The sequence below is a fragment of the Scyliorhinus torazame genome, chromosome 18 (assembly GCF_047496885.1).
Source record: "Scyliorhinus torazame isolate Kashiwa2021f chromosome 18, sScyTor2.1, whole genome shotgun sequence".
Lineage (NCBI taxonomy): Eukaryota > Metazoa > Chordata > Chondrichthyes > Carcharhiniformes > Scyliorhinidae > Scyliorhinus > Scyliorhinus torazame.
Genome location: NC_092724.1, coordinates 144,964,804 through 144,977,466, shown reverse-complemented (window position 1 = coordinate 144,977,466; position 12,663 = coordinate 144,964,804). Strand labels below are relative to the sequence as shown.

Here is a 12,663-nt window from a genome sequence, read left to right as displayed (position 1 = left end):
GGCCACCGTGGGGGCACCCCCCAGGGCCAGATCGCCCCGCGTCCCCCCCCAGGACCCCGGAGTCCGCCCACGCCGCCTTGTCCCGCCGTTCAAAAGGTGGTTTAATCCACGCCGGCGGGACAGGCAATTTATCGGCGGGACTTCGGCCCATCCGGGCCGGAGAATCGCGCGGGGGGGCCCGCCAACCGGCGCGGCCCGATTCCCGCCCCCGCCGAATATCCGGTGCCGGAGACTTCGGCAACCGGCGGGGGCGGGATTCATGGCAGCCCCCGGCGATTCCCCAACCCGGCGGGGGGTCGGAGAATGACGCCCATGGTCTTTCCTGGTATCATATTCCTTAATTATATTAAGATTTTGATGAAAATATTCAGCCCGATCTGCCTTTTCTCCTTCTAACTAGCAAACAAGTAGCCATCTGCTATTTGAATCCATCATTATCATTATGAACACTTTTCCTTGTTCAATTTTATAATTTTCCTTTGTTAACTTATCAGTATTCTCACCAAGCAAAATCCTTTTCAGAGTCTTATTGTTCCCGGCTACAATTTCACAGAATATAAATGAGGCTAAAGCAACACTGGATGAGCATTCATCTGAGCTTTTTTCAATCAATGCCGGGGTGTGACACAAAAAGACTTCTCTCCAACTCACAAAACGAGGTAACAGCGCAAGGGTTTATAAACAAACGATCACCAATAATGAGCAGGTCAGTAAGCAGAGAGGAAAAAAAGGGAGATTTTCCCCACTCTGATCGTCAGATCAGTGTAAAGAGGTCTTTGCGTCAACTCGTCTCACATCTTAATACGCTAACGCAAGCACATACTTTTGAGCATCATCATTCCCTTCACCCTGATAAATTCACACAAGTAGGGTGAAAAAAAATCGCTTTAAAAACAAGAAATGGATGGCTGATGAATTCTAGGAGAAATGAGCTGACTCAGCAACTCCTTCCTCATGACAGAAAGAAAATCCAAGCTTGGTGGCAAGAACAATTCCTTGGCAATGATGCTGGAAAGAGCATTTAATTAATTCTGTGAACAATATATTTCCTTTGTAATTGTATTCGACCAATGTAAAATAGAGACAGCTATGAGAACAGAACGCAACAGCAGAAATTTGTAGAGTGGGAGGCAGAGCTTGGATTTGGAGGGAAAGGCTCACCTTCTACTTGCCGAGTTTTCAATTGGTGCCAACCATGAAAGATGCAGTTAGAGGAAGAATAAATTGCAAGCAAGAATGTATGTTTTATGATTCACTCATAGAAACAAGAATAACTCCATCTGAAGGGGCAGCACTCCATACCGTGGGGCAGCACGGTAGCATTGTGGATAGCACAATTGCTTCACAGCTCCAGGGTCCCAGGTTCGATTCCGGCTTGGGTCACTGTCTGTGCGGAGTCTGCACATCCTCCCCATGTGTGCGTGGGTTTCCTCCGGGTGCTCCGGTTTCCTCCCACAGTCCAAAGATGTGCAGGTTAGGTGGATTGGCCATGATAAATTGCCCTTAGTGGCCAAAATTGCCCTTAGTGTTGGGTGGGGTTACTGGGTTGTGGGGATAGGGTGGAGGTGTTGATCTTGGGTAGGGTGCTCTTTCCAAGAGCCGGTGCAGACTCGATGGGCCGAATGGCCTCCTTCTGCCCTGTAAATTCTATGATAATCTATGAAGCCATAAAGACTTGACTCACAGCATGAATTGTTAAGTAGTGGTAGGTGGAAAAAGCAATTGTAATTGAAGATGCATACAAGTTTTCATCCAAAAATCATTTTTCTTAATCGCATTTTACATTTCAGTAAATGAAGATGATTCTGTTAATTGAAGAGTTTAATCTTAGGCAGAGTCTAATTTGGTGTCTGTCTTCAGTCGGCTTTCCTCTGTATCTATTGCGAGCACGAGCTGGTGTGAAATGTCAGCAAAGTAGAACTGTAATTTAGTAGGTGCCCCAGATTTCAAATACACAAGTACACTGCACACTACAGTCACTGCCAAGCAGGAATGTGCAAAGTGCACGCGGTGCCTGTCCGAGACCGGCAGCCCACTGGCTCAGCCGATTTTGACTGCCAGGTCTCATTGTCAAGCTGCTTGCCAATGTCTGGACCACAAACTCTAGAATGATGGCGGAAGATGTCGGCCCAGACGTTAAAATCATGGAACACATTCGCTGGGGACAAGAAGGAATTGTTTCCTGCACTCGGGTAATTGGACAGGCACGGTGGTGGAATAAATCCATTCCTGCTCTGCCTGCCCCTCAAGGAAACCAAAACACAAATCAAGAATTTATCTTACTGCCACTGCTCTAGCTCTGGCAGATGTTCCCAGCAACATATGCCAGGCAGAGAAACTTCGACTCAGGCCTCAGGTTAAAATTGCACATCAGGCCCAAGCCTGTTCGGCAATTTAAAGAGTACTTTCTGTCTACAGGCGTGTGTCTCTGCCATCCGGAATGTAAAACTGCAGTTAGTCAGATTGGGTAAGAGAGGAATGGTTAGGTTCCCCATTCCATTTTAAATCGTCTACCCTTCTTGGAGAAGAACAAGTGGAAGGGGGGGGGGGGTGGTGGAGTCAGTTGGGAGTTGAAATTGAGGCCACGCTATCAGTAACAGAAATAGCCCCATCTTCTACTCCCTTCCTCTCCCTGCTAGAAAACCGATCGAGGTACAGGAGAGTCTCACATCTGAGTGAACCACCAAAGCTTAATACTCTCAGCAGTGCCATCCATCTTTTTCCATGAGTCAGTTTAACCCTTACACCAGGTAAAATATTCCCCAGATTGTTGGAGCATTCGCAGATTGATGGTAGGCCTGATTCATAATGGGGGCAGAGTAGCAATATGCATATGTACGTTAATGCAGGAAATTCAAACTCCTGCACCCTGGGGAGCCTTGGTTATGGAGGGGCCCAGCTCTCTTTGCCCATGGGAAGTTCAAAGCAACAGATCTTGATATGCATACAGATTTCTGTTGAGTTTCTCACTGCACTCTTCAACTCATATCAAGCACCAACGTTTGGTCTAATTTCATTGAAACATTTGGTCTTATTTTTCATAAAAAGACAAATTGAGTTCCTTGGACAGCTTGAAACAGCTAAACTTCAGCAGTTTGGCATCATGGCTCATTTAAGGAACTCAGCAGTTCATTACCTGGTCTCTCATTGGCAATGAGCCAACATTGAGACAGCAGTTTTTCTCTTTGTTCCTATTCAATTGGAGCCTACAAGACCTATCATTCAACGTAATGTACTTCTATACCACCAGAAGGAAATAGTGAAAGCAATCGTATAAAACATCTGTACCTGCCAGGCAGTAAACATCCAATTTCACAGAGATTACATGAAATTTATCCCGTCATAGAATTTTTGAGCCAGGTATCCGATGATTACGCAAGGACCTTTAAAATATTGCCAGAGCGCAAAACATTCAATTCTACTGACCTGAGATAACTCACTGCTACTGTTCACAAGAACTGTATCTTCAAAACAAAGAATGCACGATGTCAAAATGCAAAGGCAGATGCATGAACTGCAATATAACAGGAGAAAATGAGCTGACCTCTTTTTGAACCCAATTCCAATAATTTTATTTTATTTTGCAAATAATATGGGCGCGATTTAACGGGAGGGGGGGGGGGGGGGCGGTAACAGAATCCTGTTTTGGATATTCTATGATCCTACGATCCTATGTTTAGCAGGGTGTTGCTCGGCGCAGCACGACCCAGCTATCAAACGGGACTGGGGTTTTTTTGGGCCTCAGCGAGGAATGCCCCGCTGAGGCCGAACTTGTCCCGGTTCCTGCACTGATGAGCCAAATGCCAGCCCGATCTCGCGGACCCCCTCAGATTCCTCACTGTGGCCTCTGGAACACCCAAGGCCCCAATTTATTTGTTAGGGTGGCCTCAAGAACCCCCCCCCCACACACCACCTCATAAGGGCAAAGCACCCCCGTGCCTGATCCTTGGCACAGGCAACCTGGGCAATGCCAGCCTGGTACCGTGGCAGTTGCCCCTGCCAATGTGTCTGGATTTGAAGTGCCAAGGTATCCAGATGGCAGCGGGAGTGCCAGGGTACCACCCTGCCCTGAGCCCAACCACCTGGGGGCCTCCAATGGTTTGGGACACCCAAGGTGCTGTAATGCCTGGCCTACAATTGTGTGGACCAGTGCTAAACAGCAACGTGATGAAGTTTTCCAGGCACGGGAGTCCATTCCCAGGCCTCAGGAGCATCGGGCACCGACATATTTAAGTGTGCCTAACTGATCACTTTGATCACAATGTCTCGCTTCATCTCGTTATATATCGCGAGGCGTTCCGAGAACCGCAAATCCCACGAGTCGTCGCAACGAAGCCGTCCGATCGCTCCCTATGTGTCAATGGCAGTAACAGCAGAGTAAATTACTCGCGTGTTAGATTGTTCGCATAATACATCTGCTATCACTGCAGCTACACCACAGATAACAGTCAGAGGCCCTTGCCCGTACAGCATGATTCTCAGAATCATATTGCCAACGGTTCTGACTATGAAGCTTAGCAACAGTTAGTCAGGGCACCACGTTTTTCTTCTGGGATAGCTAATTTATTAATGGTGGTTCTTTTTACAGTTAATAAGAGTCATGAATACTTTTACAAACTGCCCAGCCGATGTTGTTAAAATGTGACTTCACACTAAGATATACCCAGCACAAAACTCTGTTGATGTGACATTAACTACTTCAGTAAACACCCAGGTGTCAGATCAACAACCTGACTCCTGTGCTACATTCTTATTTTTGCGTCAGTACACACCTGGGGCGAGATTCTCCGACCCCCCGCCGGGTCGGAGAATTGCCGGGGGCTGGCATGAATCCCGCCCCCGCCGGTTGCCGAATTCTCCGGCACTGGAGATTCGGCGGGGGTGGGACCCCCCCCCCCGCGATTCTCCGGCCTGGATGGGCCGAAGTCCCGCTGCTAGAATGCCTGTCCCACTGGCGTGGATTGAACCACCTACCTTACCGGCGGGGCAAGGCGGCGCGGGCGGGCTCTGGGGTCCTTGGGGTCTGGGGCCCCCCCCCCGCGCGGGGCGATCTGGCCCCAGGGGCTGCCCCCACGGTGGCCTGGCCCGCGATCGGGGCCCACCGATCCGCGGGCGGGCCTGTGCCGTGGGGGCACTCTTTTCCTTCCACCTTCGCCACGGTCTCCACCATGGTGGAGGCGGAAGAGACTCCCTCCACAGCGCATGCGTGGGGATGCCGTGAGCGGCCGCCAACGCTCCCGCGCATGCGCCGCCCGGCAATGTCATTTCCGCACCAGCTGGCGGGTCACTTTCGCCAGCTGGCGGGGCGGAAATCAGTCCGGCGCGGGCCTAGCCCCTCAAGGTTAGGGCTCAGCTCCCCAAGATGCGGAGGATTCCGCACCTTTGGGGCGGCGCGATGCCCGACTGATTTGCGCCGTTTTTGGTGCCGGTCGGCGGACATCGCGCCGATACCGGAGAATTTCACCCCTGAAGTTTTGCTTAACTGCAGTGCAAAAGAGTTAGCAAAACTGTGACATTTTGGAATAACAGCCAAAGCTAAATTGGCCACCATCGCATCAAGGGCGATTCTTAATGATGCAGAGTGACCTGCTGTGAATGTTGGTGAACAAAGGGCCTGGATTTACACTTAGTCGGGGTGACTTGGGTACCCTGTAAAAATAGTAACCGGGACCCGATTACGGGATTCCCGGCCCCATTCCTAGGGTTTCCAATTTTCAGCAGTGCTTTTTAATGTGCAGCTGGTTCAGGTCACAAACCTGCACCCTGCACTCCCAGCCTGGCCGGCTCCGTTGTGGGATGTCCCAGTCCTGCTCGATTTTCATGGAATCAAGCCAGGCTTTCAATGAGTCATGGTTCACGGCATCTCTAAGGTGTCATGAATCATGGTGTGCATGAGGGCACCTTTGAAAAGGTAAGTGCAAAAGGTCCTCTTCATACCCCCATGTCATCGTATGCCGCCATCCTCCCCCTATGGCCGTTCGTCTACCCCATGTCAAGGTATGGCCCCCAAATAACCCCTGCCTCATGCCCCAATATTAAGGTATGGCACCTCCATGTCCATTCACCTACGATACACTGTATAAAAGCAATGAACCCTATAGTGACAGCATTGTATTGAAAAAAACTTTAAAAATGTAATTCGTTCGTAAAAACTTTTTTTTAAATTTAAAATACCCAATTATTTTTTTCCAATTAAGGGGCAATTTAGCGTGCCCAATCCACCTACCTTGCACATATTTTGTGTTGTGGGGGTGATACCCATGCAGACACAGGGAGAATGTGCAAACGCCACACTGACAGTGACCCAGGGTCAGGATCGAACCTGGGTCCTCAGCGCCATGAGGCACCAGCGCTAACCACTGCACCACCATGCCGCCAGAAATAACTTTTACTATAGCCCAATACAAGTGCCAATAATCCAAACCCTTTAAAGTTTTAATAGCAGAAACTGCAAGCCCCTGAAACCTTTTTATTTTGTGTAAATAAAGATTGTGAAATTAACAGAAGAAATCAGAGAGCCAGAGCTGTCTATCAAGCGATGTTTTCTCTAGTGCTCAGGTGTTTCAGCAGACTAATGGCTTTTTGGGTGCTCAGCCAAGCCTCATTATATACTCTTGGCTGAGAATGAATATCAAAATACCTTCTACTTTTCAATTTTGTAGTGCATACATACATACCTTGGCCTGGATTTTCATCTTTAAGGCAGGTAGCAAAGTCAGGAGCATTCCTGGTTTTCCGCACAGACCTCGGGAGGAAGTGCTTGCAAAGATGGGATCTTCATAGCCAGTGGACAAGTGTAGGCTGCAGTCAGGCCAGCTAACCCGGAAAAGAGGTCAGAGGCAACCACGGGAGATGCTAGATGCCGAACCAGGCGGGTTAAAAGGGATGCCTCGGTGTTGTTAGACTTTGCCCAGTTACAGTGAAAACAGAAAAACCCTCCAGCCCTCACCCCTCACCACCCCACACACTTCCCATGCTCCAAGTATGCCACCTCCTGTCTCCCCACCCACCCACTCTGGCCATCATGACCTCCATGCCAAGCTATGCCCCAAATAAAGCCTCTGCCCCCATGCCCCACACCCACTCCTATGGCCCTTCTATATCAAGCTGTACCCTCCAAACAAACCCTATGCCCACTCATGCCATGCCACGGTATGTCCCCTGCCCCCAGCAACCCCCTTGCTCCCCCAATGCTGACCTATTTCCCCCATCCGACCTCTATGCCCCATGCCAATTTTTGGAACTTTATTCTTAAGTCTGATTGGTCTACTTTATTTGTTCCAACATTTCAGCTGAGCATGATCAGTGTTAGAACAAGCTATAACATCGTTATGCAGAAAAAGCATATCAGTAAAGTCCAAGCAAACCCGCCTACACATTACATGAGTGCCATTACCATTTTTTACCCACCCACACACACATATTCCAAAAGGGGACAGATAATTCCACCCATTAAAACAACAGGATCGTTCAAGTGTGAAGGACAATATTTAAAAAAGTTCCAGACAGTCTGCAGGTGTCAAAGATAACACATGAATTCTGCCTTTTGAAATGTGCAAACACAATCGCACAAGGGTGTATTGTTTAGCACTGATGAAAAGGGCTGCTGAATAAAATCATACAGATTCCATCAAACTTAAACCAAACTTCAGCAAGAAAATACCACAAACACACATCTGTTCCGATTGCATTCGCAATTTTCTGTTGCAATCTTTCAAACAATTGCTCATTAAAGACACAATCAACATCGCCAGCAGAAAACGAGCTTGGATTCCAAGTGATACACATTGATGGTCCTCCTGAAATCTGGGGACGCAATTTTCCAGCCATTTTCTCCAGTCTAGTTGGCAAGGCTTGCAGCAAATGGAAACTCTATCTTTCCATCATTAATACTTCTGATCACTGTAATTCTCACAAATGCATCAATATTAAGTCTTGTAATTGTTCTATTTACCACCCCATATTATTTTGGAGCACAACATAACGCTCCATGGCTGGAATCATACTCCCGGAATATAATAACATCATTGTAATGAGGCTGGGGTTTTTTTTGGTGGGGGGTGGTGGGGGGGGGGGGGTGGAAGAAATTGTGATAACAATGAGAGTAAAATGCAGCAAATTATGCAAAGTGGTTCAGTCTAATTTAAGTTACACACAAAATAATTCATGATTCAACATTGTAGAATTACAGTGCAGAGCGGAGAGGGGGAGGCAGGAAGGGCGGAAGGGTGGCACTCAGTGGGACCCCCTTCTTGATGCAAGGTCCCCTGATTAAGCACTGAGTGCCTTTGAAAGAGGGACCACCCTCCACCTCCCACCCGGGCGCCCGCAAACAAGCTTGACAGCAACAAGCATGGCGAACCTCCCACCCACAATCGGGTTAATGCCAGCAGCGGCCGAATGAGGACATTAAGTGCACATTAAATAATTTTCTTTTGGTCTTTTTGTTTTGTTTTATTTGGAATGTATGGGTGATGTTTGGGTTTGTATGTTGAAGGGGATGCTGGTTGGGGGATTGATACTGTATTTGTTATTGTTGCTGATCTTTTATTGTATATTTGATGAAAATGTGGAAAATTAGGAGAATCAAAAAATATTTGTTTTAAAAAGTGGACTTTAAATGCCCACGAAAGGGCTGAATTGGCAGCGGGATTTGAACACCACCTTCGAACTTTTCCGCCACAGACTTAATCAGACTCTTCTGCCTGATTAAATGCTCTCCCAACTATCAAACTTACCCAGGACAGGGCACACGATTTCACCCCATGGGATTCACATTGCCACAGAGATGGGACTTGAAAATCAAATGGTCTTAGATATCCCTGAAAACACACAGACAAAGTTAGTCTGCCTGAATCCGGGAGAGGGGGAGCAGCTATAGAGACAGGCACAGCGGGAATGCAGGTGGGAGCTTGTGTATAGATTGAAAAAGTCGACTTCATGAGTTGGTAAATGAACTTGAAAGGTCTGCCTGCCATGCGTTAAGGGGAAGAAACTCTGGCGTGGGGAAGGGTGGGTGCAGAAGTTGCACTCTGAAAGACAGTTCTGAGATTAAAGGTTCCTAGGCTGAGAAAGGAAAATAGTGGAAGTAAACCCTCGGAGCTAAGAATCATCTTGAACTGGTTCTGGGAAAATTTAATGTCTTCTTAAAGGATGGCACAAAAGCAGAGAGATTTAAGGGTCCAAGTACAGAAACACTAAAATTTGGTGGTCAGGTAGAAAAATAATCTGAAAGATTAATGGAATAGTGATCTTCATCTCAAGAGGGTTGAAATACCAAGTGATGGAAAGTTTGGGTTAGACCACGTTTTATGTAATAGATTTAGTACTGGGTACCAGACCGTAGGGAGAATATATTGGCTTTGGAAGGAGTGCATCACAGATTGACCAAAATGGTAACAGGGCTAAAAGGGTTCAATTCAGGCCACGGGCTTTATTAGCTCATATTCTCTTGAAGATAGAAGATTAAGGGACACTCTAATTGAAGTGTTTTCAGGTTATTAAAGGTTTTGATTAAGGTAGATAGAGATAAGCTATTTCTACAGATTGATGGTCCAGAACATGGAACATAAAGAAAAAATTTAAACTAGGTCATTCAGATATTTTCACATAAATGGTAATAGAAATATGGAACTTGCTCCCCCAAAAAGCAGTCAAGAAGAGGTCAATTAAAAATTTCAGAACTCAGATTGATAGGTGTTTTCTGTTGGCAAGGGTCTTGTCTGCCTCAGTACTTTGCAGAGCATGTTAAATCCTAAGTGGAGTCTTATATAGATGGATGGGAGTTAGTCATTTGTTAATTTAACTTGAGGAGGATGCGCTCGTGTTCTTAATAAATATCTCCAATAGAGCTGAATGGTGGTCTGAAAGTGTGTTCATTCTACCATTTTCCAAAGTTTAGAGCATGGGTCACCCCATGACCTCTATGCCTTGTCATGTTTGAAAATGGTGCATCCTCTCATCATATTGGCTCTGGTAAAGAATGACAGCAAGGAATGAGAGGTTGTTGCTACAGAGGAGGGGAAAATTACAAATTTCAGAAAGGTTTTAGTACATTGGGATGAAGTGAATAGAAAGAGCAAGTACAAATGTAGTTGCAATAACTTTTAAAAAATCAAGCTTCAACACAAATTGGATGAAAGGACATCACTGAGTAAGTGTTGTCACCGCAGTATGTACGTAAATGAATTAATGCTCTGGCCTTACTGAACTGTTTGCTCCTAGTTTGAGAGAAAGCTTGGTGTGAGCCTGCGGAAATAATCAGGATCCTGAAGCATATGGACAGGACAAATATCAAGTTATTAAACATTGTCACAGGCTTTACAGCTGGAGGACATTGTCTTAAATTTAAAAGATGGAGAATGAAATATAATTTGATTGAATTACTACACACTGTGGTATGAAAATATATGAAGGGCACTTCCAAAGGCAAGAATCCCATAGAATCCCAGAAGGTGGCCATTTGACCCATCAATTCTGCACCAATGCTTCGAACAAGCACTCTACACATGCCCACGCCCCCCTATTCCCGTAATCCCATAGCCTAGCCTGCACATCCCTGGACACCAAAGGGCAATTTTCCATGGCCAATCTACCTAACCCGCACATCTTTGAATTGTGGGAGGAAACCAGAGCACCTGGAGGAAGCCCACGCAGACACAGGGAGAACGTGCAAACTCCACACAATCTCTACAGAGATTGATTCCTAAATTTGCTGATGAAGAGAGTTGGGTAAGCACCAAGTGAACATTTTTAATCGGAAGTTGGGAGATCTATCATTGCATATCATGTTTTATGAACACTGGAACCAGCTCGATAAGCACACAATATTATCTTCTGGCGCTCTATGTTCAAATGTTGCTCTGCCACTGCAAGGCTTCTGCATGCAAATTTATTTGTAATGATGAAGGACAGGAGAATACCCACACATTACAACCTTACCACAATATTGGTTCAGGCACTAATTAGTGATCAGTGATCAATCTAGGACATGATGGGAATTTTGTTCCATCTCCACCCCTTGCAAGCAACTACACAATGGAGAAAACGCAGAACAACCCGAGATAAATCCACTGGGTTTGTACATTTTATTGTACATTGGGCAGCATGGTAGCACAGTGGTTAGCATAGTTGCTTCACAGCTCCAGGGTCCCCGGTTCGATTCCCGGTTTGGGTCACTGTCTGTGCGGAGGCTGCACATCCTCCCCGTGTCTGCGTGGGTTTCCTCCGGGTGCTCCGCTTTCCTCCCACAGTCCAAAGATATGCGGGTTAGGTGGATTGGCCATGCTGAATTGCCCTTAGTGTCCAGAAAGTTACGGGGATAGGGTGGAGATGTGGGCTTGAGTAGGGTGCTCTTTCCAAGGGCCGGTGCAGACTCGATGGGCCGAATGGCCTCCTTCTGCACTGTAAATTCTATGATTCTATGATTCCCTGTGATAAAGGGAGGCATATTTGTCGCCATTCTTCTTGCTAATGACTTAGTGGCAAATTTTCTTCACAAATAATCCCCCAGCAAGGTGATGAAGCTATGATGTTGCTTGAGAGGCAAGATACAATCCCTTAATATTTAGCAATTCACAGCCAGTCCCACGTCTTCAAACTGCTGTTTGTAAAAACAAAACGCCCATGTGAACTCTCCATCCTTTCCATACAGGCACTCCTTCAGCTTGCCAGCAAAAGTCGCAAGTGACAATCAAAATTAGGCTTGGGTTTGCTGGCACTTCTCGCTTCCAGGTTCTCTCCCAAAGACACATAAAAAGAACTGAATTCTGAGAACCGAGAAGGTTACCAAAATAAAAAGGAACTTTCTGATGCCTTACGATAGGGAAAAATATTTGTAGTTCAGGCAAGAACCACCGTGATTGATTAAATAGAACAAAAAAAAAACATCTTTATGGATGTCTCCTGTACCGAAAACTGAGCAAAGTCCCTCAATTGTGAAATAAATTCTACTTCAACAGGGCTGACAATGTCAAAACTTCCCTGCCTGTTTGGCTGAATAAGACAGCCAGCATGCCAATGCAATTTAATTGCACATCACAGGACTTAACCCCCAAATAATTAGCATGTGGGTATGTTTTCCAAGCACATTTAACTTGCAGCCTCTTTCCACATTTCCATCAGAACGCAAACAATTAATAAATAATTATTGCAATTTAAGTACTTACTGTCAACCCTGGTTCAGTCATAGATGCCGGTGGTAGTTTGCATTGATTAATGTAGCAGTCCTATTGCCTCGATTCTGTTGGCTTGCGTGTCATACTCAGTACTGAGTATTGTATCTTTTCTACCAAAGATGGACTGTGAATATCTCAGGAACTGTTTATCTGGAATTGATTTAAACTTCATTTGAAAGAAAAAGTCAAAAGATGCCAACTCCACCTCCTCATGCACAAGGCTAAGCCTCATGCAGCTGTAAGTGGTGCTCAGAGCACACTTGACAAGAACCAGAATAGAAAAATATATGAATAGGAAGGGAATAGCGGGATACGGACCCCGGAAGTGTAGAAGGTTTTAGATTAGACGACAGCATGGCCAGCACAGGCTTGGAGGGCCGAAGGGCCTGTTCCTGTGCTGTACTTTGTTCTTTATACCTCTGATCGTGGCAAGTTGTTCTGGCTCCATCACCATCAGATTTAATTTGAATTACATGTGGTCTTACAC

The 12,663-nt window shown here is 46.2% G+C and overlaps 1 long non-coding RNA gene across 4 annotated transcripts in view; it reads right to left on the bottom strand.

Moving 5' to 3' along the window:
* Positions 1-12,663, bottom strand: part of LOC140395593 (uncharacterized) — a 222,982-nt gene that overhangs the window by 137,377 nt on the left and 72,942 nt on the right. The window contains exon 1 of one of the 4 annotated variants that reach the window (XR_011936243.1): positions 12,168-12,374. The exons of the other annotated variants lie outside the window; for them this stretch is intronic. This is a non-coding gene — a long non-coding RNA (uncharacterized lncRNA). Of the gene's footprint in view, positions 1-12,167; positions 12,375-12,663 lie in introns of those variants that run through there. 4 annotated transcript variants of the gene reach the window in all.